Raw genomic sequence first — 27,487 nt, 5'->3', positions numbered from 1 at the left:
CCAGGAGGAAAATGGGAGGGACAGCAGCTGCCATGGAGGGAGAGGTTTGGTCCTGCCTGGAGGACAAATCCAGCTGTGCCTCCAGCCCCTTTCTTGGAGCACAGCACGGACAAAGCTCCGGGGTCCCCCTCCAGCCTTCCTGCAGCCCCCACACCAGAGGGGGCTGGGGAAGGTTTGGCCGTGGATGTGGGAGAGGATTGGGGGATTTTGGCTCCTCCAGCCACCCCACTGCTGAGGAGCTCCATGTCCCCGGTGCACGGTGCTGTCCCTCCCCTGCTTCCCCCAAGGACCAGCACAGGCCAGGGGTGACATTCAGCTGGGGAGGTTTCCAGATGTCCCCAGCTGGCAGAGCTGTCCGCTGTGGTTGTTAATCCATGGTCCCCAGCTGCAGGGCCCCAGGGCTCTGCTCCTTCGGGAAATCCATCCAAGCCTGGCTGGGAGAGGCTCCACAGGTGAGAAAGGGGGTGGGCAGCTGAGTCCAGGGGCGGCTGGGCTGGGAAGCAGGGAGCAGCTCCAGCCTGGAGGGAGAACAGAGAATTGATGCCTCGTCTTCACAAACGCAGCCAGTCCCTGGCTCCAGCGCCGCGGAGCCGCATTCCCAGCGCAGCCGCCTTGGTCGGTGTTTGGGACAGGATCACAATCCCGGAGCTCCCACAGAACAGCCTCGGACATGGAGGGGCTGGAGTGTGTCCATCAGAGCCGCTGTGTGCTCGGACAGGCCCTGGGTCACCCCAGCCCACCCCAGGAATCACCGGATGAGCCCCTCGAGGCACGGCCAAGGGCTGCTTTGTCCGGCAGAGCTCAGGCTCCCGGCACGGATGCAAGGGAAAACCAGGAGTTCTGGGCTTTGGCACAGCCCCGGAGTGGATGAAACTGCTCATTTCAGCCTTTCCTCCTCATTCTCCTCCTCATCCATCATTCCAGCCCTGCTGGACACCCTCCATCCCTGCTGCAATGGCTCTCTCTGGAGAGCTGAGCACGGACTCTGTGCCTCGTGCAGGAGCTAATTCCTGCTGGGGAACCTCCCCATCCCTCCTTCAGGCTGGATTTCATTCCCTCCCCACGCTGCTCTGGGCTATTTCTCAGCTGTAGTTGAATGAGGGGGAACACACATCATTTTTAAGCCAAGCCTAGGTGACAGAAGAGCCCTGAGCTGCACTTGGAATCCCAGGCAGATGTTCCCGGGACATCAGCACCCTCCCTGCACCTCCATCAGGGAACAACTCCGGCTTTCCCAAGCACCTTTCCTTGGCTCCAAGCCCCTTCCATCCATGCACAGCTGAGCTCCCTTGCCATGGAATCACAGACTGCATTGGGTTGGGAGGGACCTTAGGGATCATCTCATTCCAGCTCCCTGCTATGGACAGGGAGCAATTGTCCTCCAAGGAACCGCCTTGTCTTCCTGAGGGGGGCGGCTGCATCCATCTCCCTTCAGAACAGGCTCCCCTCGAGCTCTGCCGGTCCAGATCCTGGGATCTTCTCACTGCTGGGATGAGCTGGGTGTAGGGACACCACCATCACAGCCGAGGGACACGGGGCTGTCCCAGCCCGAACCCCCAGCAGTGCCCGTGTCCTGCTCAGCACAGGGGCTGCTCCAGCTTTTCCAGGGCCCACAAAGCTCCAGGTCTGGCCGTGGGCTTTTCCAGGACATGGAAAATCAGGTCTGGCAGAGGGGGCCCTGCCTGCCTGCACACTGGGAGCACTGGGAGCCCCCCCTGAGCCCCCCGCTACCTCCCTGCCCTCCCCTGGCTCCAGCTGGGCCCCTATCAGGAGAGCTCCTGCTCCATGGCCCTTTTCCAGAGGGACAGCTAATCCTGGCCTGACTCCTCACAAAAAGGACCAAAACCCACATGAAAGGGATTATTTTTCCAATTTCCTTCCCTGTCTGGCAGCCTGGAGAGCACATCTACTTGGAATGAAGCATCCTAGCATTTCCCCTGCCATCACCTAACCCCGACTGCTGCTCTGCCTGGGATGGAGGCAGGAATGTGGCCTGGACCAGCATTAACCCTTCCAAATAAATGGGATATCAGAGCAGGCTGGGCTCTGAACTTGGGGCATCCTCCCAAAGCCACATATTTTTGGTTTTTTTCTTACCATCTTTTAGTAAACGAGGAATAAAAAGGATTTAGGGACTATTCCACTGGAACCCCCTCCAGAGCTGGCCCAGCCTGGCCCCTGCCGCATCGCTTTTATGCAGAGATCCCTCATATCCCTGGAAATCGGCTCATCCCCAGGTGTAGCCTGAGCATGAACTGGTTCCTGGCTTGCTGGGACAGCGGGGCTTGGGGGCAGCTGGGAGGTGCTGAGGGCCAGCAGCAGATTTGCCTTAAAAAGGCAGAGAAAAGCACCCAGGAGGAAGCTTCTCCCCACAGTTTTATTTTTCCTTTCTTATTCCTTATTTACACAGGTTGTTCCAGCTCCTCTCTCATAGTTTTACCCTTTGCAAATGGAAAAGAGCAGCAGAACGTTCCAAAGCCGTGACCCTGAGTGACTCCCTTCCGAAACCACTCGCCAGGTCTATCTCCAGTCAGTCAGCTCCCGGAAAAGCAGGTCACAGCCCAGCACCTACGCTTGGTGTTCCAAAGGTTTTTTCATGCCTTTGGAGGCCAGCGGTGGCTCTGTCCCATGGAATGTCCCATGCCGTCCCAGGGAACGCAGCGTGCGGAGCGCGGCCCCAGCAGGGCCGTGCCGTGCCCGGAGGCTCCAGGTGTGAAGGCTCTGTTCCCAAGGCGCCCGTTCCACAGGCTGGTGCTCCCCCTCTCCCCTCTGGCCAGATGGCTCCTGGCAGCAGCCTCTTGTCACATCCCCAGCTCTGGAATTGCTCCCTGCATCCTCTGCCTTCTGCTTTTGTCAAATGGATCATTGACCCCACTTTCCCTCATTGTCTTTGATTATCCAAGACAATCCCTTTCACTGCCTCGAGGAGCTCCCAGGGGGATTCCACCCCTTCCATGCATAAACCAACACAAACATCCGTGGTTTTCAGCAGGCTGGATGCGTCCCCTGTGATGAATCATTCCTCTGTGTCCACGTCTCATTGAAGGACGGGAAGAGGGGAATGGCTGTGGGATTTGTCAACTGTAGACTCAGGAAAACAGGGGAAAAAAACCCCTTGACTCAAACATTAGTTGGCAAATCAAATTATTCTCCACTTCATCTGTATTATTTAGGCTTAATTGTATTACTGGGGCTGTAATCCAGGGAAAACACAATTATTGGAAGAGATTGCAAGGATGGCATCTTCGGGAGGGCAGGAAGGAAGGGCCACGCTGGTGAGGGCGAGGGGGAGGCTGGGAGCTGCCTGGGGCCGCGACAAAGCCTTTCCAGCCTCTGCTCCTGCAGGAATTCCAGCTCAGATCCCAACTGAGGCTGCAGCTGCTGGGAGCTGGAGGCTGTCCCCAGATTTTACTGGATATTCCGGGTGACTCGGAGGCTGCCAAGGACCTGAGTGAGGATGGGCTTTGTTTGCCTCATTTATCAAATCCCTCTCTTGCCGTGCCAGGAAACATCTTGCTCTTTACAGCATGCCAAGGATCAGGGAATGTGCTGGTGGCTCTTCCGTGGGCAGTTATCGAACCTTCCATGGATTTTACCATCCTGAAGAGCCCCACAAAACCTGTCTGCACAGCCAGGGGACACTCCCCGTTCTTCACCCTGCTCAGTGCCAGACCAGGGCTTGTTCCTGCTCCTCCTGTAGGATCCCGTGCCATCCCAAGGAACAACCCAGCTGCCAAGGAACAATGGAAAAGACCTCTGGCCCTGGGACACGATGTTTGTGACAGCACCTGCAAGAGGCTGCTGAAGTCAGAGGAGAATTTCCTGCTTGGAAGTTTAAAGACAAGAAAGAATAATTGAAGTCCCTTCTGCAATGTCATTAAATATAAATACAAACGGCGTTAATATCTCTGGGTACTACAGAGCATTCCCAAGCACCCTCTAATTGTTTAATTAAATCACTGAGGGCTGAGGTTAGTGACAGCAGAATCCTTAATGGGGCCTTGCTGGGACATTTAGAGAAGGCTCTGTGCAAGGGGGTTGTTTATCTAATTAATCCCCAAGGTCACAGCCCCAGCTCCTGAGCCAGGTAATGCAATTTAGGTCCCTTGCATTTTGTCAGGCTGGCTCAGCCCTACTTTACACCCGCTGGCTGTGCTGGGGGAGGGAAGGGATCCGGAGCATCCTCACAGAGCAGGGAGATCCTCGTCCTTCCCCAGGCTCTGCTGTCCTTCAGCAGGCTGCTCTGGAAGGGAACCGGGTGAGCAGCACTCAGTGAGACTGAGGCAGAGGTCCTGAGCCTGAAGAGGGGCTGAGGAGACACAGACCTGACCCAGGAACTGGTCACCTCCTGCAGGGACAGAGCTCACCCTGCTGCACTGCTCTTCATGGGATTGTGGGATGGGATCCATGGATGGATGGATGGATGGATGGAGGGAGGAAGAATCACATTCTGCAGGTTAGCTGAGAGCAGGAGCAGAGGTTTTCTTCCAGAATGAGCTGCAGAGGTCAAACACCATCCTGCCCTCATCCCTCCCGGGGGCTGAGCAGGGCCCCAGAGAGCACAGAACTGGGATGGGGCACCTGAGGAGCAGAAGGAGGAAGAAGAGGAGGAGGAGGACAGCCCCTCTCTGCCTCCCTGTCCGCAGGTAGGGAAAGGCTGGACAGAGCTGCTGCCACGCCCTGGCTGCTCCAGGGCCAAGGGGACATTTAAGGACCATCCAGGAGCACAATGCAGGGAACATCCAAAAGCAGCATCCTGCCCTGCTTTGCAGCATCCCAGCTCCTGTGCTGCTGCTCCCAAAACCGCTCTGGCCAGATGGAGGGAGGCTCTGATGCCGCTCATCCCAAATTCCAAAAAAAGAGGCAACTCTTCTTTCCCTCCCTTTGAAATGATGATTCACCGCCCTGCTTCCAGTGTTGGCTCAGCCAGCGCTGATGGCTTCGGATAGGAGTGGCTGGGTCGGAATTCCTGGGCAGGCTGTCAAGTTGTCACAGCTCATCCGTGTGCAGCCAGGGGCTGGTGCTCCATTGTCCACAAATCGAGACCAGATGTGGATGTCCCGACAGCCACGGGTTCCCGCTGCCGCCGGGAGAACGGAGCAAGCCCAGTGCCCCCAGCCGTGGCCACGGCTCCCGCCGCTTCCCAATGCCTCCCCAGCATCCCGCTTCCACAATGGAATATGCAAACTGCGAACAACAACGGGCATGGGATGAATGAAGATGTGCAGCTGGGTAAATAATCACCCGTTCCCAGCACTGCCAGCCTTGACCCCCGCACTGTCCCCAAACTGGGCTGGAAAATCTGCCCTGGAGAGGGGAAGGGGAGCTCCTTCTCCAACATGCCCAGGGTAAAGGGCATTAATGGCAGGAAGGAGGGTGGTTTACATTGGATATTGGGAAGAAATCCTTCCCTGTGAGGGTGGGGAGGCCCCGGCACAGGGTGCCCAGAGAAGCTGTGGCTGCCCCTGGATCCCTGGAAGTGTCCAAGGCCAGGCTGGAGCAGCCTGGGATAGTGGAAGGTGTCCCTGCCCATAGCAGGGAGTGGAAGGAGGTGATCTTTAGGCTCCCTTCCGACCCAAACCATCCCGGGATTCTATAATTCTATTATTTCCAGCACACAGCACCAAATCCAACCCCATCCTACCCCTGCCTGAATCCTGTGAGTGGCTACAAGAGGTGGAACAACCAGCCTGGCCCAGTGCTTGTGGCCTCGCTCTCGAGAAACCACTCCAGCCCCCTTCAGCCCTTCCAGGACATCTCAAAGGTGATCAGTTCAAACCTCCAGCCCCATCCAGCATGAGTCACCGAGCTCAAATCCATCCTAATCCAAAAGGAACTCAGCCCATGGATTTGGGAGCTGCGTCTTCATTTCCACGGTCAGGGGTGTGTAATTCCCTCTGACATTCCTGGGTTTTCTGTTTTCTTTCCATTTGCACCATTGGAAATGAGTGTTTGCTCCACCAAAACCTACAGCAATGTAAACACTCCGCTTGCAAGGAGAGTGCTGGCCTTGAAACACTTCCCTGGGATCCTTTACCGGGATGCAGGAAGCTGGGAACAGATTTCCGCTGATATTTGTTGCTTTTCAAACAGAAGCAAATGTTTATAGCCAGGCTGTAAACCACGCTAATGGGGGGCAGATCCGTTACAGGAGCTGCACTTGGAGACAAAGGAAAAGGAGAAGCCCTGGCTTTGCTTGGAAGCCAAACTTGGAAGTTTGGCTCCCGCTTCCGACGCTCTTCCCGAGCCTCGGCCGCATCCCACATGTTTATAAAATTACCCACGCACGGAGTCAGAACTGACAGAAATACACAGGCACTGAGTCATTCTTCCATGGAATTTCATTTGTGTCCGCTCCCACATTTATGGAATTTCCCACACTCATGGATGGAGCTCCCAGCAGCTCCAAGTCCATCACACACCTCTCCACCACTCAGGAATCACCTCCATTGAATGGGACACACATTTAGTCCTGCCTCCCCCAAACAGGATCAGAACCCATAGGGAGATGGCAAAACCTCACTGACATCCCCTGGATATCAGGATATGGACACGATTCTCCATGGATTCTCTTCTTCAAGGAAAGGGCGGGCAGGCATTAGAAGAGCCCAGGGAGGTTTGGAGTGCCCATCCCTGGAGGTGTCCTAGGAATGCCTGGATATGGCACTCACTGCTCTGGTGGGGATCAGCCAGAGGTTGGACTTGATGATCCTGGAGATCTTTTCCAACGTGGATGAATCTGGGATCTGTGATCCTGGGAAGCACCAACATCCCTCACACATCCCACCAGAGCCGCGCATCACTAATTCCCGCTGTCTCCTGCAGCCCTTCCCTGACAAAGCGTTTCGGTGACCCAGGAATGTTGTCTTAGCAAATCAAAAATGTAAACATTTAGGTTCAGGACTGGGCTGGCTGGATTTGGGAATGAGTTATGGTCAGAGCCCGGTGAGGAGGTTGAGTTTGGCTTGGCAATTCCTCCTGTGCCTGGAACCTGCTTTTCAGGATTAAATACGATCCCCTGCAATCCATCCAAAATGTCAATTACCCCGAGTCTCTCAGGTTTGCAATTACAGAATGCAAGTCATGTTCAGCATTTTATGAAACTGCTTTTCTTGGCAGGGCCCGTCTCTCTCTTATTGTAAAAAATAACTTTCAAATCAAAGCATTAAATCAAGGCACAAACGCTGGGAAGGACGCGGGGCTGAGGCTGGAAAGTTCCAGCACCGGAGCTTGGAAGGGAGCTGAGCTGAGCTGGTTTCTGGTGCGGGAACGAGAGTGGCAAATCAGGGGGAAAGAATGCGGAACAGTCTCGGCTGAGGAACGCCTAATCCCACCATCATGGATTTAAATCCCACAATCGCCTCGTTAGAACCCCCCGCGGGGCAGGGGGAGCGAGCCGGGAGAAAACACCTCTCCCATCCCGCTGGAATCTGAACAGTCCTGCCCCGGCTTGGGCTGGAGCTGCTGCGGCAGCAGCTGCAGGGAATTGCTTTCAGGCCTTTCCAAGCTTTAGGTCTCAGCTGCCAAAGGCGCTCTGACCCCTTTCTTCCTCCTCATCTGGAGGGTGGGGAGGGGAGCGCAGGGAATTTGGGAGCGCTGACCCCACCGTGGACTCACAGCGCTGAGCCGGGGCAGGACCCTGTTTGTGAGCAGCTGGGTCCCTGGAGGAGAGGGCAAGGTGTGCTCAGCAGGCAGCAGCTGGTCGTGGAGACACTGCCTGTGCTGGAAAGAACAGGGAAATTCCCTTGGAAACCTTCCCTGGGATTTACAGGGAGTGCATTTCTCCCTGAGCGGGTGAGCCGGCCTTGCTGGGGCTCCCCTTGCTGGATGATTTCACTTCCCAGCCTTTCAAGTCACATCGAATCCTCCAAGGTCAGGGAGAACCCTCAATGCCGGATCCTGACGGAAGCTTTCATTTGTGTCGCTCCCGAGCCAGCAGACCTGGTCCAACCTGTGCTCCGGGTGGCACCTGAGATGCGTCAGCCCCGGCCGTGTTAATGAGCGCAGGGACTAATGAGCTCCAGGACTAATGAGCGCAGAGACGCGACGCCCTCCCACCTGCCGGGAGCCCGCCCGCATTCCTGGCTGGGCAGGACATTCCTTCAGGTTTCGGGACTGTGGATGTTCCTCTCCAGCCATTCCCACCCCGCTGCCGTGCGCGGTTAAGGCAGGGAGGCTCCGCGCCGGCGCCCAGTGCCGCATCCCGGCTTTGGGATAAGCACTTTTTCATCTGTCTCCACATTTATTTCTTCCTGACGAGGAGCTTTGGCATGGGATAGTGGGAGAGCTGTGAGATGCTGGGTTTGATGGATCCAGACTGGATTTGGATGCCAGAAGCCCCTCGGCAGCATCGCTCTCTCCAAGTGCCAGCCGTGCTGTGGGCATTGAACCACGGGGGCTTTCGTGCAGGACACCAGGGTGCTGCCAGCATCCCACCATCCCAGTTTCGCAGCTTCCCAGCGCTCCACCGGTCCCAGCTTCCATAATACTTTTCAACAGCCGCTTCATTTACCATAGGATAAGGAAAGGGAGAGCACATCTGGCAGAGGCACAGGGAGGCAGGAACCAGAAGCCGAGGGAGGGTTGAAGTTGGCCAAGGAGTCTTAAAACTCCCAGCAGTTGGAGTCGGGAGCGCCATTCCTGTGGACCCTGCCGCCGGCTTGGGCCCCTTTTGGATGCTCTTCCCGGGATGCAGGTGCATGGTGTTAAGAGATCATTTCCTGCCTGCACCGCAGCTCCAGGGACGGATTTACCACTGGGCTCACTTCACCCTGCTTTGCTCTCTTCATCCCTTTTTTTTTCTTTCCTCGACTCCTCCTTTATTCCCTAAAAGCCGGGCAGAACTGCTGCAGCCTCAGGACCATCCTGGTCAGCGGGAAAAGCCAGCTGCTCTCCCAAAGCCACGAATCTCACCGAGGGAGGAGACAAACAGTTCAGCGAGGGGCTTTTGCAAGAGCTAAGGAGCTGAAGGAATATTAGGAAACGCAAAAGGCAGAGCAAGGCGAAGGAGGGAGGGAACACACTGGAAAACAGGGATAATTCTCCCTGAAAAGGATTTAATTGCCAATCACACTGAGGTGCTCAGCTAAACCAGCCTGCAGTGGGGAGCTCATTCCAAACACAGGCAGGGACTGCTGGAGCTGCCAGTGGAAGTGCAATTAAGCCCAGGCTCAAAGAAAACCCTCCCTAATTGCACAAGTGGAGGGAAAGGGAGAGATTTCCCCTCTGCTCCAGCTTGCCTTTTTTTTTCCCCGGATGAGGGCGAATCCTTCACAAAATAGGTGCCTTGGACAACTTTGCTCACGAAGTCCATGAACTCAAACATCAGCAGAGTCTCTGGCTTCCACGGCGCAGTGAATTCCCGCACTCACCTGCTGGGACAGGGAAGACCATTGCTACTCCCAAAGAGAACTTGGGATATTATAAAGATTTATAAAATAAAATAGTGATTAACTTCTATGTCAGATGGATAAAAGTCAGTGCAGTCACACTCCGGTCACAGACTCCAGCCACACACTCCAGGGTTTTTGCTTTCCCTCGGATTTAACTCCCTCCAGTGCCTTCAGTTCTCCTGTTGGGAACTACTTTCATTCCTCATTAGCCAGACATTTGGAATGCTCAGGCCCGGTCACTTGTCTGCAATAACGTCTCAGCATTGCAACAGCAGAGTGGTTTAACAGGAGGATCTGGTGGAAAACAAGGAATCATGAATAGCAAGAGATCCTATCTGATTTTATATCCCACTGCAATTTAGGGCAGAAGTTAAAAACTGCATTAGGAAGGAATAAATATATTTCATTTTTTCCAGTAAAACTCACCTGAGCGCTCTGTGTGTGCAGCAGTGCAGGAAGGGGTCATCCCAACTTCCTGTTTTTTCCAGGGAAATCTGTGTGATGCAAAATCCCAAAGCATCTCCATGGCTTTTGGAGATGTTAATCTGTCTGTGTGCCATTCCCACCCGGGAAAGAACATTTCCCAGCACTTCCCTTGGAGAAGGGGACGGGGCCAGGAGCCCTCCCTGCGTTGCTTAGCTCCAGGGAGCAGGACCAGACCAGCCTGCAATGAGGGAGAGGGGCGGATTAGTGCTCCATGACCTCTGGAATGTCGTATTCCTGTGGGCTCAGCCTCTCTCTGTCAGCAAAGGTTCCGGGCTTAGTGACAAAGAAGTTATGCTCCCAGAAATGCAAAATTTGGGATTTTCAAGCACCAAGAGATATTTCTCCCACATTGGATAGCAATTCCTCCACACAATAATCATGGATTTAACCCCAGACAGGTTTGGGTTGGGAGGGACCTTAAGGCCCATCATCTTCCACCCCCAGCCATGGGCAGGAACACCTTCCACTAGCCCAGGTTGCTCCAAGCCCCATCCAGCCTGGCCTTGGACAATTCCAGGGATGAGGTAGCCAAGAAATCAGTGCTGGCACACGGTGACAGAGCATTGGGAAGGACATCACTGCCACTCACCTGTCCCGGTGCCACCCCCCCAGACCTGCACCCACCACGGGGGAGGACCACGAGCCAAGGCTGCCTGGATGCTTTTCTCCTGAAATTACAAAACCAGGATGCAGTGAAAACCAACCCCCCCAATCACCCAGTGCTGCACAAACCGAGGGCAGCACCCACTTGATTCCCAAATGTCTCCCTGCACGCAGCCGGTGATGCAAAGCCAAACCTGCAATTCCAAGGCTTTAAGTTTTAAACATGGCTTTCTCCAGCTTCCAGTCGGAGCTTCCTGCAGCTGCAGGAATCACAGCCTTGGAGTCTGGGGAGATGCTGGGAGAGCCTTTTCCTTTGGGAGATGTTCCTACAGCACCATCCAACTTCCAAACCGAAGAACTCAGCTCCCATTCCTCCCCAGAAAAGCTGCTCCTACCGAAGTCCAGCACCAAAGCAGGGCTGAGGCAGCGAGGAGAGTCTCCCTTGCTGTCACACGTCCTTCCTTGGCACTGCCATCAGCCCTTGGGTGCAGTCCAGGGACCGCCCAGAGCTGTCACTGGCACCAGGTGCTCCTTCTCAGTCGCTGCCCAGGGGAGATCATTGTGGCCAGAGCGGAGAAGCTTCCAGCAAGGATTTGGGGCTGTATTCTGTACACACGTTCTGGGTGTTTATACTGGGCTGGAGAGGGAGGATTAAACAGGGGGCTGTGGGACGTTCCTTGAGGATCTCATCCCTAAAAAGATGCTGAGACACCGAGAAGGATGGAAGGGGAGGCTGTAATGACCCAGAGGTTGGAGGAATCGAGAGGCTGGAGAAATGCAGGCAGAAAGGTTTTAAGAGCAGCATCTGCCTATTCCAAGCAAGCAGCAGCTAAAGGGAGGGATGACAGCATCCTGCAAATAGCTGGAATCCATAAACACTGCGGAGCAGGGAGGCTGCTCACAGCACAGGGTTCATGTGAACAAAGCAGAACTTCAGCGGAATACGGCTGAACTTCCCTGCAGTGAAGTCAGGCGGAGATCCCATCCCCCAGAGGGAGAGCCGCAGGAGAGGGGATTTAGGGAGTTTGTCCGTCTTTGGTGCAAGATTTGGCCATGGGAAAAGGCCTCTGTGCCTTGGAAAGGAGGCTGAGGGTCTGGGAGGGGGCTGAGGGGGCTCGGGGGTGCTCCAGATCTCCAGCAGGAGGTGGAGGGGGGTTTGTGACTGAGGTTTTCGCTTAAGGAGGTGGCATCAGGTGACACCATCGCTGCACTGGATGGAGGAATGCTGTATTCCCGCTGAAAATCCACTGAATCCCGGGATGGTTTGGGTCCGAAGGGATCTTAAGGCTCATCCTGTTCCACCCCCTGCCATGAGCAAGGACACCTTCCCCTATCCCAGGTTGCTCCAAGCCCCGTCCAGCCTGGCCTGGGACACTTCCAGGGGTGGGGCAGCCGCAGCTGCTCTGGGCACGCTGTGCCGTGTTTTAGCACGCTCCCAGTAAAAAGTTCCCCTGCAATTCCCTGGAAATCTCCACTTCCGGGGCACGTCCTGCGTTTCTTTGCCTTTCGTGCAAGGACGAAGTTAAGCCTTGCAGGGAACCTTCGCTCCTGGCTGGGCATTCCCAACATCCCCGTCCCTTCCCGCTCCATGGAAGGCAAAAGCCCGATGACAGCTTTTACGAGCCATCAAGAGCTCCTTTTTTTCCTCCCTTCCCGCAAACTTTCTTTTCATAAAAAGGTGTGAAAAGCCCGATTATCGTCGCCTCTTCAGCCTCCTGAGGGCTTTGTTCCGAATTGCCGCCAGTTCCCTGGATGTGAAAGGGCGAAGGGCAGAGCCGGGGGCAGGAGGACCTGGAGGACGACGTGACCCTGTTCTTTCTCTCTTCCGCTGACTTTTTCCATTTTCAGCCCCAAAAACTTGAATAAATTACGAGTTCAATTCAAAAAACGTAGAAAAGAAGACTTTGCACACTTGGATTAGAGAACCGCCACCACTTCCAGAGGTGATCGATAGAAATTAGAATTGGAACAAACACCAATCCAATAGCAAATCCACCTGAGCCCTCGCTGGGTTTTTCTTTGGTTTGGCAATCCCAAACTCTCCAAGCCCCATTAAATGCAGACACCAATACTGAGACAGAGCCACTGATGGCACCAGGGAGGGATTTGGGGCCATTTCGGCCCCAATTAAATAAATAGAAGGAAGGCAGAGAGCCATAAGCAGGTCATAAAAAAGGCATCAAATGATGTTTTTATTGTTAACGCTACCAGGAACATCCTGTTCATCCCAGCACCAGCTCTGCTCCCTGATGAGGCAGGGGTTGTTGGAGAGGGGGACAGCTGCTGTCTTTCACAGTTAATGACAAAGATGAGTTAAGAATTAATCAGGTAAAAGGAAGGATGTGAAAACAATCAGGACCAGGAACTACGAAATTTGTCCCTTAGAAGAAGTTAAACCGGCTACTGGAACTTGTCAGAGACCCAACACATACAGCCCTACATGGATCCACAGCTCCCAAAATGGGAATTTTCAGCTCATTTTCTGATATGTGAGTGTATGGGATGGATTAAACTGAAATTAGGGAATGTACAGGATAGATTAAACCGAAATCAGGCTGCACCTCCAGGAAAGCTCAAGGAAGGCAGGAGAAAACTGCTCCCTCAGGCCCTGCCCAGTGGGAGACGCTGGAGGAGGCAGCTCCTGGAGGGGAGGAGAGGGACTTTTCCCTCTGGAGGGGGGGGTGACAATCCAGCTGTGCCACCCCTGGCCCGCCTCTCCCGCTGCCACAGGCACAGAACTGCAGGAGAGAGGGGTCTCAGCCTCCGAAGGCTCTTGGGGTATCCACGCACCTCTTCCTTCAGGAGCAGCCTCTGCAGAGATGCCAGTGCTCCTTACTCGGGTGCGATATCCCGGGAGCTGTGTCCCGTCCCGCCCCATCCCATCCCAGCCCCAGGGAGGAGTTGCCTGCGGATCCTTCCCCAGCCGCTGCGGGCGTTGCCAGCCGGGCTGGGAAATTGCTCATCCGCAGCCAAATCCAACCCAAATTTCCAGCAGCAGCAGCAGGGAGGAATCAGCCCCGTCTCCCTGGCAGCCGCGCTCGGGATCCGCTGCTCGCCGAGATGGGATTGATAAGATCCCTGGGAGGCACGGAGGGCCCGCGTGCCAAGCACAGCCAATTAATGTCAGCCCTTTCCCATGCCAACCAATTAAGCTGTGTGTACTTGTCACCAGCGCCGGCAAGGGGGTGGAGGGCGCAAAGGACGCGATTCCAGGGAAGCCTTGAAGATCTAAAAACCTCCTTAATTTATGGGCGGGAGGGGGAGGGCGCAGACACCCTGCGCTAACCCGAACGGGCCTGATTAATGGCTCGGCTAATTTAGGAGCTGCTTGGCTCTGCTGACCTGGGGAGGCTCCATTTAACAGGAATCAGGCTGGCATGGGAAGCAGGGAGCAGCTGAACGATGTAAGAAGCAACAGATGGGCTCCGCGGTCGCCTTGCCAAGCACCAACACTGTTTTCTGAGCACTTGCTCTTAAACCTCCTCCAAAAAAGAAAAAGTGATAATCAGAACCATAAAACACGTGGCTGATCCAGGAACGGGGAGGGCGGCAGCTCCTCTGCCCGGCCGAGAGCTCCTGGGCTGGGAAATGATCCCAGAGGTGCCAGCCACCTTCAGCCCTGCTCATCCCCATCCATTGCAGGGAGTGGGGAAGGAGAAAAAAGGTCTTCTGTCCCACCTGTGCCGCGGACAATCATGAGCTGTTGGGAGACAGAGGAGGGGGAAAAGCTGGTGAAACACTTGGAAAAACTGGGAGGATCCTGCAGCTTCAGCTTGGTCTGGATGGGGGAAGATTCACAGGTCCTGGAGATTCTCAGGCTCTGGAAAAGAGCCTCTCTCCAAGATAAGCAACGCTCCAAGCTGCAGGGAGTGACTTTGGAAGCACTTGCAGAAGCAAGCTTAACAGGGGGGTTTTCCCAAAATCCAGCATTCCCGAGAGCAGATCTTCCCAGGCAGCTGTGGCTTGGATTCCTTGGATGGTGAGGAGGCTCGGGGCAGCAGTGCTGGCAAAGCACCCAGCTGGCTGCCAGGAAGATGGGAGATTAAAGTCGTGGAGCTGCCAGGGCTTTGCAGGAGGAGGAGGACGAGGATGTGGGAGACCTGCAGCAATCTGGGATCAGATCCAGGTGGGATGGCTTGGAAATACACGGGAGCGATGGAAAGGTTGGGCTGTTTATCCCAGGGGTGAGCAGAGGCCCCAGGAAGGCACTGAACAGAGCAACCTGTCTGGGGCTGGAGTTTTTTAATAAAGAAACAGTAAAAAACCAAATAACAGAGCAGCTCCTGCTTGCCAAGGGCTTTGGGAATCACACCTGGCACAGGAACACAGCACAGCTGAGCTCCTCGGAGCCAGAGCTTGGAGGAGGAAAAGGGATTGCTCTCTACACCCCATATGGGGTGCAGAGGAAAAAAATCCCCCAGACTCATAAAGTCTTGTTGGGTTTTTTTTTACAGCTGCCTACTTTCCCCCAGGAATAATATTTATCTGCACAGATCTTGTGCTGTGGCTCTGTTTGCACCCAAATAAAAATAAGGAATGACCATTGATCCTCTCATCCCTTTTCTGTTTTGTTTATGGAGAAATGTGCCTGAGGAGCAGGAGATTATATCTGTAGGTGATGGTTTGCAAAGCTCTCCTGGAGCCCCACAGGGCCTGGGAGCACAGCAGTGTTCAGAGGCCCATCTCACACAGGGGTTTTCCACCTTTTCGTGTGGATGCTCTGGGATAGAACAGCTCCTAAGCAGGTCCCTTTCAAAGGCTGCAGATCCCCAACTCTAAGCCAAGTCAAGTGGAAAAAAAAAAGTTTTCCTTTTTCCCCTGGATATAATGGGCACAGTAAGATGTCCCTGAGCTCCCTGGTGTAGCTGGCACAGCAATCCCATGGCCTTGCCAGATTTTGGAGATGGGGTGACCCAAGGGCTGCCAGGAAACTCCAAGAACTCCGGAGCTTCACTGCCCAAGGTGTTACTTGGCTCTGCTGGTGGAGTGACTGAGCCCCAGGAACCTGTCCCTTCCCAGCCCAGACTCTCCAGAGCCACAGATCATGGAATGATTGGGTTGGGAAGGACCTTAAAGGTCAGCCAGCCCCACCCCCTGCCACGGGCAGGACACCTTCCCCTATCCCAGGTTGCTCCAAACCCCATCCAACCTGGCCTTGGACATTTCCAGGGATCCAGGGGCAGCCACAGCTTCTCTGGGGAAACCATCCCAAGACCTCCCCACCCTCACAGGGAAGAATTCCTTCCCGATATCCCACCTAACCCTGCCCTCGGGCAGTGGGAAGCCATTCCCTTGTCCTGGCACTCCCCTCCCCTTCCTCTAAACACACCTTTGAGGCTCTTTGAAAACCATCCTTGGGATTTGCCTCTTCCCTGCACAAATCTGTGTCCTTTGGCCCCCAAGGTCCTGCCGTAGCCAGATCTGCTGCATTTCAAAGGCCTGGAAAAAGTGAGGAGCAGCAGCTGGCACTGCTGGCTTTGCTAAAAGCAGGGAGGGCCTTTCCCTAATCCCAAAAGAGAGGGATGGCAAAAGCCCAGGGCTGCCACTACCCTCCCTGGGAAAGGGCTTTGTCTGCGCTAGCTGGGTGGGAGATAAGGATGCTGTGGGAAGAAGGGAGTGGTGGCCGGGAGTGAGGAATGGGCTGCCCCTTCCTGCTCAGCCCCTAATTGATGAGGAGCAGCTCCTGGCAGAGATGCCCTTCCCAGGAATGACACTCCCCCCTGGATTTATTCAGAGTGGTGAGCACATCCCAGCACAGCCACACCTGTAACAGCAGGGAACAGCCAGAACTCATTCCCAACCCCCTGCCCTGGATTTCTGAGCTGTGAGTGGTGCCTGTTCCATCACCAGGGGCTTTTTAGGGCAGCCAGTGGCATTTCCCAGCACACGGGAGGCAGTTTATTACCAGTGATTTATTAAACTGCTCCAGCTTGTCAGCAGCCACTTGAAACATTCCCTTTCCTTTTTTTTTTTTCTCCCTTCAGCTTTGCTAATGTCTTTATAAAGAGCCGGATAAATAGATTTCCAGCACTTCTGACTGCCACGGATCAAACCTCAATCGATATGGCCCAGATTAGAGATGAGGTGAGACTGAGCCTCCCCACCTCCCTCCAGCCCCAGCTGCAGAGGTGAATTGATGGGAATGCGCTTCCAAGGAACAGATAAATACATTTTTGCTTGCTCACAGCAGAGCTGGACTTGGCAGTTCCCGATTTCTCCCAGTTGTGGCCTGTTCCATGGGTGGGGGAGTTCCAGGTGATTGCTGCTCCTGCCAGACTCCTCTCCTGCATCCTTTCTGTTCATGGATAGACCCTCCTGGCTTTATAATCTACTGTACTCATGGAGTTCAGAGGCTTTCAGCTCCTGCCTGATGAATCTTTCCAGGACAAGACCCCTCTCTGTCATTAGTTTGATCAGTCTCAGCTCATCAGCCTTAATTTATTTGCTGCAGAATCACTGTTTAAAGGTTTGCTGAGCTGAAACTGGTCCTGCTCCCTCCCCAGATGGCCCAAGAGCTACTTCTGCCAGTGCCAGCACACCCAGAGCCATCCATTCCAGCTCTCGGGTCAGACATCAGGAGGAATTTCTTCCTGGAAAGGGTGGTCAGGCATTGGAAGGGGCTGCTCAGGGAGGTTTGGAGTGCCCATCCCTGGAGGTGTCCAAGGAAGGACTGGAGGTGGCACTCAGTGCTCTGGTGGGGATCAGTCACCAGCTGGACTCAATCCTGAAGGGCTGTTCCAAACTCAGCGATTCTGGGATTCTGCATCACACACCTGGCACAAGCCAAAAGAGAATTGGATTTTTCCCCTTTCCTCATCAGAGGAACCCTTAAAGAAAATGCCCCACTGTTCCCTCCTCGTGCTCTGCTCTGTCCCCAGCTCCCTGTGAGCCCGGGCACAGCTGGCCCCGAGCTGCTGCAGCCCCTGGGTGCTCTCCCGGTGGAGCTCTCCCCTCCATCCCTCCTCCTGTCTGGATAATTGAGCTCCGAGTCGCAAACCAGATGCTCTGGCTGCGCCTCTCCTCGTGTTCCGGCTCCTGCTGAAGTCCAGGGAGATCCTCTGGAAGAAGCCACTTTTAATTTGTAATCTGATTAAGCCATTAGAGGCGAATGGAGCAGTAAGTAACACAAATTGCCGATCGTTTCCATTAGCAAATCCCCCCAATTAATCCTGAGATTAACCCTGATTACACGCGGTAATGGTGATCAATGCACCCTAATGGGGGAAATCCGCCCACTCCGCTTTCTTCCACATCCCAGAACGATCAATTTGGACTCAGGGTGATTTATCTGGCAGGATCGAGCGGGGCCAGCGCGGCTGGGGCACCGCCTGCATCTCCAGCGGCAATCCCAGGAGCCGCAGCTCGTTCGTGCTTGGGAAAAGCGAGCCAAACTGGGAAAAAAGAGCTGGACAGAGTGGCACAAAGAGCAGGGAAATGCAGAGGGCAGCAAGAATGGCACATTCCATTTGCCTGCCGCACTCCCTCCCCTTTGAATCCTCCCGGTAATGCCCTGAGAAGTTCCTGTGAGGTGATCAGACCAAACAGCTCGGAGCAAGGCTGCACTTCTCAGGGATTCCTCTGTCAAAGGGAGGAAGTCAGGCTGGAGGAGAGCTGAAAAAAGGAAAAAAAACCCTTTCCTACTTTGTGATCTGAGCCTCTGTTCTTGCCTTTGCTGCTAAAATCAGAAGTTACCCCAGGACTGAGCGTTTCCAAGGATCCCCAAGCACTCCACGAGCTTCAGAGCCAGGCTCAGCCTCCCCTTGGTCCTGTGTTATTTATAGAGCAGCTGAGACCCCAGCGATTGCTTCAAGGGGGATTCTGCCTTTGTAGGGACTAAGTCGGAACTAAGTCAGGAGCTCAAGGCTTGACCTTTGGAAGGCAGGGATGGATTCATCCTGCTCCAAGTGCCGCCAACTTCAGGCTGAGCTGCAGCAGTGCCTGGTGATAAAGCAGTGTGATTTATGGAGCCTTCTCCTCCAGAGTTGCTCACTCTGCTCTGGGAACACCAAGGAGGAAAGGAAAAACTGCTGGAAGATGGGCTGAGCTCCTGCCAGGGGCTCCAGCACCTCCTGGGCATTGGCTCCAGGAAGCTTTGAACCCCAAGACTGTGGCCAGGACAGGAGAAACCACACGAGTGACATCTCACAGGGTCCCCAGTTCCCACATCAGTGGGTCCTACATGTTCCTGTGCCGTGGGAAAGACCACCTGGAGGGCTGCAAGCTCCTCGTGCTTTGCCCAAACTTTGACCAGGAATATTTCAGGTGGATCCTTCCCAACATTCCCTTGAAGCTGTTTTCCTCTCCTCCCACACCGTGCAGAGACTAATCCCTGTGTCCCTTCGTCCCCAGATCTGTATTTTGGCAGCAAGGTAAGATATTCTGTATGGGAACAGTGACATCACCCTATCCTGCACAGACATGCCCTGTGTTCTCCATAAATCCACGAGACCCTTTGAGATTTTTAATGGAGCGTTCCTGGAGAAGGATCCTGCAGCTGCCCTCCCCTCAGGTGGGCACACCCAGCCAGAGGGCTGAGCCACAGCTCTGGCACTCAGTGGGACAGTCCTGCTCCAACACCCCTCATCCAGGGAGGAGATTCCAGGCAGGTACACATGGCACATCCCAGACTGCAGGGAATGGTTTTTCCCGCGGATGTTGCCTCTGAGGTGTTTTGCAGCACACATGTTTGGGGGTGACACGTGGGGGCCCTGTCCTTCAGCCACCCCCTCCCCCTGCTCCTGCAGCCTCCCGCGGGGCTCGTGGTTCCCTTTGATGTGCAGATGAATCAGCCTGGCCAGGAGAAGCCCCGTGGATTTATGAACTCCTCCTCTATGATGTCTTTCCAATCGTATCCCCCAGAAGAGCATTTGCTCTCCCCTTCCTCCCCAGCTCCTCCGAGCCAAGCATTCCTTTCTCCTCCTCCATCCCAGGCCTGGGGAGCGATGCTGCTCCCTCGGAGCAAAATTCCCTCTGCAAACTGGGCCACTTATCAGCCCCTGGTTCCATATTCCAGCGGGTTTGGTGTCTCCCGACTGCAGCCCCATGGAAAGGAGCTCTGAGAGAGTTGAAATCCTGCAATTCAATCTACTCCCAGCCCAGATCATGCCAGCTCTGCAATTCCAGAGCAGTTGAAAAGAAAGGGACAAATAACTGTGATGGAAACCACTCACCAGAGACTTCCAGGGGAAATTATATACCCGTGAGGGGAAAAAAGATCATTAAGAGGTGACGGGAGAAAACATTTGCATTGCAAGTCAAAGCAGCTGGAGGCCGGGGGAAGCTCTGTGGTCACTGCCCTCCCCAGTCCGATCCAATCAACTCCACCACTTGGCAAACCCTCCCAGACAGGCCCTTGAGCTGTTTGACCCAGATTCCGCCCAACACCGGAGTCAAGTTCTGCCCAGGAACAGAAGGGGAGCCTTGCAAAGGTCTCCCGAAGTTCATTCCTGCATTAAACGCCCACAAAATAATAAAATCGCTGTGGTTTTCTCCTGTTTAGCAGTCACCTCCACCTCGCCAGCTTCCCAGAGCTGCGTGGGGACATTGCTGTGCTTGGCAAACAAGCGGATATTAAAGGGAGTTCGGCGGGAACATCTCGATTTAGTCTCGGCTGAGCACGCCCAGGATGCGATGGCACATTAAACCCGGTGGCACATTTAAATCGGCACAGAGCAGAGGGGATGGAGGAGCTGGAAAAATAAAGGAGAGTTTATTTCTGCGCTGAGCATCACGCCAAAAATCTCCATCCCTGAACACCACCGGGGAAGGGCGAATGGGGGTTCTGCACCCCCACAGCGGGAGCAGTGGGCAGGAAAGTGAGGGTCAAGAGTGGCTCTGGCAGGGAAAGGGGAACACACTCCCCCAGGGAAGGCAAACCTTCACACCCGCCCCTCGTTTCCCTGCCAGAGCATTAGCACAGCTCCCCAAAACCCCCGAGAGGAGTTTCGAGGAATGGAGTGATGAAAGAGGGGCCGAGACGGGCGGACTTCCAGCCAGCTGGAGCCAGGACTGCTCATCAGGAATAACCGGCCTCTCCCGCATCCACACACAGGATGCGCTCCAAGCTCTCCCTGACATTTGTGTGTCAGCTTGAGCCAGCTGGGGCTGCAGCTCTGCTTTCCACTCCAGACCCGGGCTTTAAATCCAGGGCTGGAAGTTTGCAGAGCTGCTGGGGTCCATCCTCAGCTGGCCATGGCCAGTCCGGAGCATCAGCAGCTCCACAAAGCTGGGCCAGCCTGGAAAAGCCACTTCACCCTGGAGGGCAAACACCAGGAGAGGGAGGCAGTACCGCACTGCGATGACATTTGCACCCGGGCACAATGAGGTGTCACTCAGCCCAGCCAGACCAAACAGCATCTCTGGGGCACCAAAATTACACAGCCAAGGAAATCCAACAAAATCCATCTGCCCTTTTCAATATTTGGAGATAATTAACTCCTCCAGGCTGCGATATTACAAAAGAAAGCTGTTAGTGAAGCTGTTCAGCCCCAGGTCGGGCTGGATGCGGAGCTTTGCCAGCGCTGGGGATGCTGAAAGGGCAAGGAGGACATTTCACATTTCCATGTATTCCCAGCTCCCTCGTAGGAAGATTACAGGGATACACGTGTAATGCAGCAGGTCAGAGGGAAGACAGAGCAAGGGCAGACTTACCAGGAGAGGGAAAACATCTCTGCTCCTCCACTGGTGCCATCTGAGCTGTATCCCAGCCCGTGCATCCACCAAAAATCTGACTGACTGCAGGGAAACTTGGAAAAACCAGGCTCAAAGCACATCTTTACCTAAAGGCAAAGAAATCAGCCAGAGCTTCTCCAAAGGCACGGGCCACTCATCCAAGAGTCTCACACTGGCCCTGGTCCCCACACCTCACCTGCAGCCCCGAGGTGACCCAAAGCATCCCATCCTTCCCCTCCTCCCTGCCCTAAAGACAGGATGGGGGCTGGTCCAGCCTCCCACCAGCAAATCCCAGCTGGGCCAGTTGAGTGCAGCATTCCTGAGCCGGTGGGGGGCAATTAACACTTTCCTGTCCGTTATCACCCGGAGCTCCGTCCCCACCCCCGAGGGATGGCAGGGCAGGCAAAGGAGAACCTGGCTCTGCTCTCCGGTCCCGCTGGCTGCTCCAAGATCAACCCGCAAATCCCTAAAGGAAATTCCCCCCTGTGAGGGTGGGGAGGCCCTGGCAAAAAGTGCCCAGAGAAGCTGTGGCTGCCCCTGGATCCCTGGAAGTGTCCAAGGCCAGGTTGGATGGGGCAACCTGGGCTGGTGGAAGGTGTCCATAGCAGGGGATGGATGATCCTTAAGGTCTCTTCCAACCCAACCATTCCAGGATCTGCTGCCTGTGCTGCCTGCACGGGTCACCGGGGCAGTAAATATTTGTACAGGCCAGACAAGGAGAAAGCAAACAGAATTCCCTTATTTATGGGCCTTGGCAGCTTCACGGCCTCAGCTCCATGGTTTTTCCATCCCCTCTGCTCCCAGCTGGGGCTCAGCCCCGGCCCCGTGCACCCACAGCTGCTCCCTGGGGTGCTGGGGCAGCAGGCAGGCAGGAAGCAAAGAGTCAGGATGGGAATGTGAGACCAGAGCTTGGGAGGAGCAGAGCGACAGACAGAGGGAGAGTGTGAGAGTCAGGATGTGCAGGAGCAAGTGGAGTGACCCTGCCGGCTGTTTTTGCAGCCGTGTTTATTTTACCTGCAGGCAGAAGGAGGGAAGGTGATGGATCCGCTTCCCTGGACATCCAGGGGCCCTTTCCCAGGCACTGGGTGAAGCCTCTGGGGGGTTAAACACCATCCCTGAGCCCTCCCTTTCAGCAGGGGGTGTCCAGGCTCCGAGGGGCTCCCAGGGAGCTCAGTGAGACATCCTGAATCCCGAACCCTTCCTGCACGGACACGCTGTTCCTGCCAGGACACACACGTGTCCTATCCCGCATCAAGATTCACTCCCTGCTGCTGCTGCCCTGCCTCTGGCTCCTTCCCAGGAGAGGAGCCCAGGAGGAAGCCGGGATGTGGGAGCACTGCTGGGGTGTCGGGGTGGGAGGTCTGTGTCTCCTCTGGGAGGAACGCCCGGACAGGGTCCTGTGCCTGCTCCAGAGACACAAACCATGAGCGTACCTGGAAGCAGCCGGGTGTCCGGAGCGTGCATCATCTGCTTCCCATCATCCCCCCAGACGGATGGCAGGAGGCAGAGGGGAAGGAGCCCGGGGATCACTGACCCCTCTTCGTGCTGAGTGTCTGGCTTTAGGAAGGATTCAGCCTTATTACCAACCTCCCGAGCTGCTGACTTCTTGGATTGCTGTCATGTCAGGAGGAGCTTTCACTGAGCTGAAAAGGGCAAGGGAATGGATTTCATTCCATAAACTCCTCGGAGAGGAGGGGAAAGACATTGGGCCAGAGGTTAAAATCACCCAAACCAGGCTGGGAATGAGCACATGAAGGAACAGGGCAGGAGGGAACATGTGAACAACAGGGTCCTGGTGGCTTTTTAGGAGGGGTCAAGGTGCTTTTGTGGGGCTGGACAGTTGCTGCTGTGCTGGTATCCAGCATCATCCCTAAATTTGCTGGGATAATCTGTCCTGGCCTGTCCCATCACTTTCTCCATTGAGCTTTATTTACACGCTGTGACCAACACAGGCTCTGGTCACTCCAGCCACACCAGCCAGAGGGTTTTCCCTGACAAGGATTGATGGCATCCGGCTGGAGATCTCCAGCTCTGGAATTCCTCTCCCAGGTAATCCTTGGTGCAAACTGCTTCTCTTTCAGGCACTCATTTCACCATCTGTGGGAGAGCAGAGCAGGCAGGGCCGTGCTGCAGCCGTGAGAGGAAACAGCCTCTCTTCATTTTGGTTGGACAGCAGGAGGAATTTCTCCATGGAAAGGGCGGTTAGGCCTTGGAAGGGGCTGCCCAGGGAGGTTTGGAGTGCCCATCCCTGGGGGTGTCCAAGGAACACCTGGGTGTGGCACTCAGTGCTCTGGGCTGGTGACAAGGTGGGGATCAGACACAGGGCGGACTCGATCCTAAAGGGCTTTTCCAACCTCACTGATCCCGTGATTCTGGGCAAAGGGCTCAGGCTGTTTGTCAGGAGGATGAGGGAGATAACATCCCTGAGATAACAGCGGAGCAGGGCAGGCTGTGGGGCTGGAAAACCTTCCCTCCAAACCAGCAGCCCTGGCTGGCTCTGACTCCTGCTCTGCTCCTCGTGCTGTGATTTATCCCACAGCAAAGTGAGCCTAAACGCTCTCCATATGGATCCCATACAGGCTGCACCTGCTTCCCACCGTGGATAAGCACATGTGGGATGGAGCGGGAGAGCTGGGGGTGAGCGTGGGAATACAAATCAATCACCCGCCAGCCCCGAGCCCTAGAGGGACCGGTGCTCCCCCATCCCTGGCTGGGCCAGCTTCTCCCTGCTGGAGCTGCTGGAGCTGCTGGAGCTGCTGGAGTGGGGTAGCTCCCAAGGAATGAGCCCTGACCATGCACGAGTCCCCAAGGTGACACTGATGAGCCCCGAGGTGCCACCAGGATGCAGCAGCCTGGCTGGGGTGTCCTGTGGGAACAGGGGCCTGCCTGGATGGGGCCAGGGGACCCCTGTGCCACCACAGCAGTGGGAGAGCCGAGTGCTCCATAGCCAGGGAAGAGGGCAGGAGTTCAGGAACTATTCCTCTCTCACAATGTTTAAATTTCCTTAGAGCGATTATGAAATTCCCTGGGGAAATAAACTGTCACCAAGCTCCAGGACCGTCTGCCTGAATCCCCAGGGATCCCTGGGATGAGTTTACAGAGCTTTCCATAAACACAGCACACGAGGCACAGCCCAGGGTCACGGCTGCTGGCCAGGGAGGAGTTTTGGCTCCCACATCTGCGTGTTTTGGGAATGTCACTGTCCTGTATCACCCCCCTGGCTCAGAAAATCCAGGGCTGTGGGCAGAGGAGCCGGGCAATGCTCCATGGGCAATGCTGGAGGATCCCACCCTGGAGGTCAGGAGAGACCCTGAGGTCCTGGAGGTCCTCGAGCCCTGGACATCCTGAGAGTGAAGACAGGGATGCTCCTGCTCCGGAGGGAGGCAGCCCTGGGGGATCTCCCATCACCCGCTCCCACTTTGTCCCTCTCCCCACACTCAAATATTTATGTCCAAAGTCGACATTAAAATTCAAGGGAAGCTAAATAGAAATTAAATTGTGTATTTGGAGAGGAAACCGTAAGGTGAGCGCTGCTGGGCCCGGTGATTGATGGCTGTTTATTTATCTGCTACTGCCAAATCCTGCAAGGAAGATGGAGCAGGAAGGGAGTGGGAGCCACTGGAGCTGAGCTCTGCGGGTGGAATGGCTCTGGAAATCGTGGCAGTGTCTGAGAGGGGAGCAAACAGCTCCAGGAACCCCCAGAGTGTCTGAAAGCAGAGCTGGGCAGCCCTGCCTGGCCACAGGGACCTGCCTGTACCACACAAACCTTTGGAATCCAAGCACTTGGACCGACACAGGGCAGATCCCAGCTTCTCCCTGTCCCACTGGCTCATGCCTCCATGGCTCTGGAATCAGCCCTGAGCTTCCGAGGAGAGGCTGAGAGGAGCAGAGGCCTCGCTGCCTTCTCTGTTCTCTTTTATTTTCTTTTTCCTTTCCCTTTCTTCCTTTTTGCTTCCCTTCTTTTCCCTTTTCCCCTTTTCCCCTTTTCCCCTTTTCCCCTTTTCCCCTTTTCCCCTTTTCCCCTTTTCCCCTTTTCCCCTTTTCCCCTTTTCCCCTTTTCCCCTTTTCCCCTTTTCCCCTTTTCCTCTCCTCTCCTCTCCTCTCCTCTCCTCTCCTCTCCTCTCCTCTCCTCTCCTCTCCCCATCACTGTCAGGAAAATCCCCATTCCCCAAGGCCTTGCCCAGCCCTGCCCCCCGTGTGTCCCTCACCCCCTGTCCCTGTCATTCCACAGGTGACATCCTTCTCTCCCTGCAGCCCTTTCCCTGCCTCTATCCCTGTTCCCTCTCTGTTATTTGCATAATGGTGCCCAGGATCGCTTGAGGAGGAAATAATTTCCTTTCCCTGGAACTGAGACCTTTCCTTGCCCTTATTTATCTCTCCCCATTCCCGAAGGCCGTGTGCTGACGGATGCTGGATGCAACCAGACACCTCCAGCCGGCCCTGCCGATGCCTCCTTGGGTCCCAGCCGTCCGGGAATGCGGGCGAGGTTATCCAGGGGCTCGTGTCTCCCTCATTCTCTCTCTCTTCAAATCCCGTTCTTCCTTTTTTTACACTTCCTTGGAAAGAGACCAGTGACACGGGATGTTTGTCACCCGAGGAAGTGTTGTCATTGCTTACCCGTTGCCAGGTGACAGTGTCCCGCTGCTGCGGGCTGTGCAGGGCCAGGCGTGTCCGGGGATGCCAGCCCTCCGCTGGGAATGCCGTCCCTCCTTCCCTCCGCTGGGAATGCCGTCCCTCCTTCCCTCCCACCGGGATGCCGTCCCTCCTTCCCTCTCACCGGGATGCCGTCCCTCCTTCCCTCGTGGCCCGGAGCCTCCCCGAGGACTCTCAGGAGCTGCAGGTGAGCGCTTGGACCAGACCCCTGTCCGGGCTCCTCCTGCCCATCTCCCGCAGAGCCGGGGGGCTGCAGCCTCTTCCCGGGACAGGCAGGGGCCGTGAGGGTCATTCCCTGACCTCCAGCACCTCTGGGGATCCGTGATGGGGAGCCCAGTCCGGCTGCTGCCCCTCCCTCTCCCGGGAGAGTGGAGCAGGGCAGGGAAGCTCAGAGCAGGAGCTGCCATGGACTTTTCCAATCAAGTGAACAGTTTAGGGCTGGTTTTGTTGTGGGATTTTTTTTTTCTTGTCTCCCTGGAAAAACGCTGATTTGTCAAAACAAAGGTTTTTTTAAAGGAATGTGCTTGTTTCAGCTTAACTCTTTTCAGGAATTCCTGCTCAAATTTGAGAAAAAAGAGAGCGCTGCCATCCCATCCCCTCCCATCCCATCCCATCCCATCCCATCCCATCCCATCCCATCCCATCCCATCCCTGCCAGCTGTGTCCCCATGAGCTGCAGCCCCACAGGGCACAGAACTGGGGGACCAATGACAAGTCCTGCCAGTGCCCTCCTGGCCATTCCAGTGCCCTCCTGGCCATGCCAGGTCCTCCTGGCTTTGCTGACATCCCTGTTCCCTGGGCACGGGGCTGGGGGCAGGCTCAGGGCTGCTCTCTGCAGATGTGGTTTTGATTAGGAATTTTTCGGACAAAAAATGCGCAAGTAAAGCACAACCCAACCCCAGCGCCATCGCCCCCTGCTTCCTGTGAGCGTTCCTGTTCTGATTAACCAACATTCTTCCAGAAAATCATCTCCTTCCCCAAAAACCCCAGGCAGGGCTGGCCAGGATTGCCCTCGCCACGGAGGCGGGGATTCCACATCCCAGAAGGTGGGTGGAAGGTTTGGGTGGAAGGTTTGGGTGGAAGGTTTGGGTGTCAGCAGTGGCTCCCGGCCAGGGAATTCCAACCCCGCAGACCCTTGGACCCCCCATGGTCGGAGGGCACAGTCCCAGCTCCAAGAGGCCTTGCTGGGAGTTCTTTCCAACGGGAACGTTCAGTGGTCATTCCCATTGCAGGGAACTCAGCTGCCCTCACGCCGACGGCCCCCTGCTCCAGAGGCTCCAAGCCCACTGGCTGTAGCCCCATCACAGGGAATCTCCAGCCTTTCCAACTCCACCTCGGAGCCTCCAATCCTATTTAATGAATGATCATTAACTGGGGACGTTTCAGATGAGGAAATTGTTTTAGGAACGAGCAATTAAGTCCTAATGCTCAGCTCACGTAACTCATTTCTAATTAAACTCGCTGTAAATTATAGCACCGCTATTTATTTTTAATGAGAAATAAAACTGGAAAGGAATTGCGGCCCTTCAAAAAACCGGACTGAGTGGGAGGGAGGAAAAGAGGGAATGAGCGGTGGAGGGGAAGGAGCAGAGAGCAGGGAGAGAGTTCAAAACAGGCAGAAAAGGGCTCTTAAAGCCCTTCCTGCCATTCCAGCAGCCATCTCCATTCCTGCCCGGTGCCTG

General features: G+C 55.3%; 1 long non-coding RNA gene across 1 annotated transcript; it reads right to left on the bottom strand.

Annotated features, from left to right (window-relative positions):
* Positions 1-5,167: 5,167 nt before the first annotated feature.
* LOC116451228 lies at positions 5,168-25,877 on the bottom strand. The gene is made up of 4 exons (XR_004243139.1): positions 25,770-25,877; positions 10,468-10,546; positions 9,819-10,056; positions 5,168-9,686 (listed from the first exon to the last, which is right to left on the bottom strand). It is a non-coding gene; the product is annotated as an uncharacterized LOC116451228 (long non-coding RNA).
* Between the last annotated feature and the right edge of the window lie 1,610 nt (positions 25,878-27,487).

The sequence above is a fragment of the Corvus moneduloides genome, chromosome 14 (assembly GCF_009650955.1).
Source record: "Corvus moneduloides isolate bCorMon1 chromosome 14, bCorMon1.pri, whole genome shotgun sequence".
Taxonomy (NCBI): domain Eukaryota; kingdom Metazoa; phylum Chordata; class Aves; order Passeriformes; family Corvidae; genus Corvus; species Corvus moneduloides.
The sequence above is the reverse complement of the archived record's forward strand: the minus strand, read 5'-3'. Positions and strand labels throughout refer to the sequence as shown.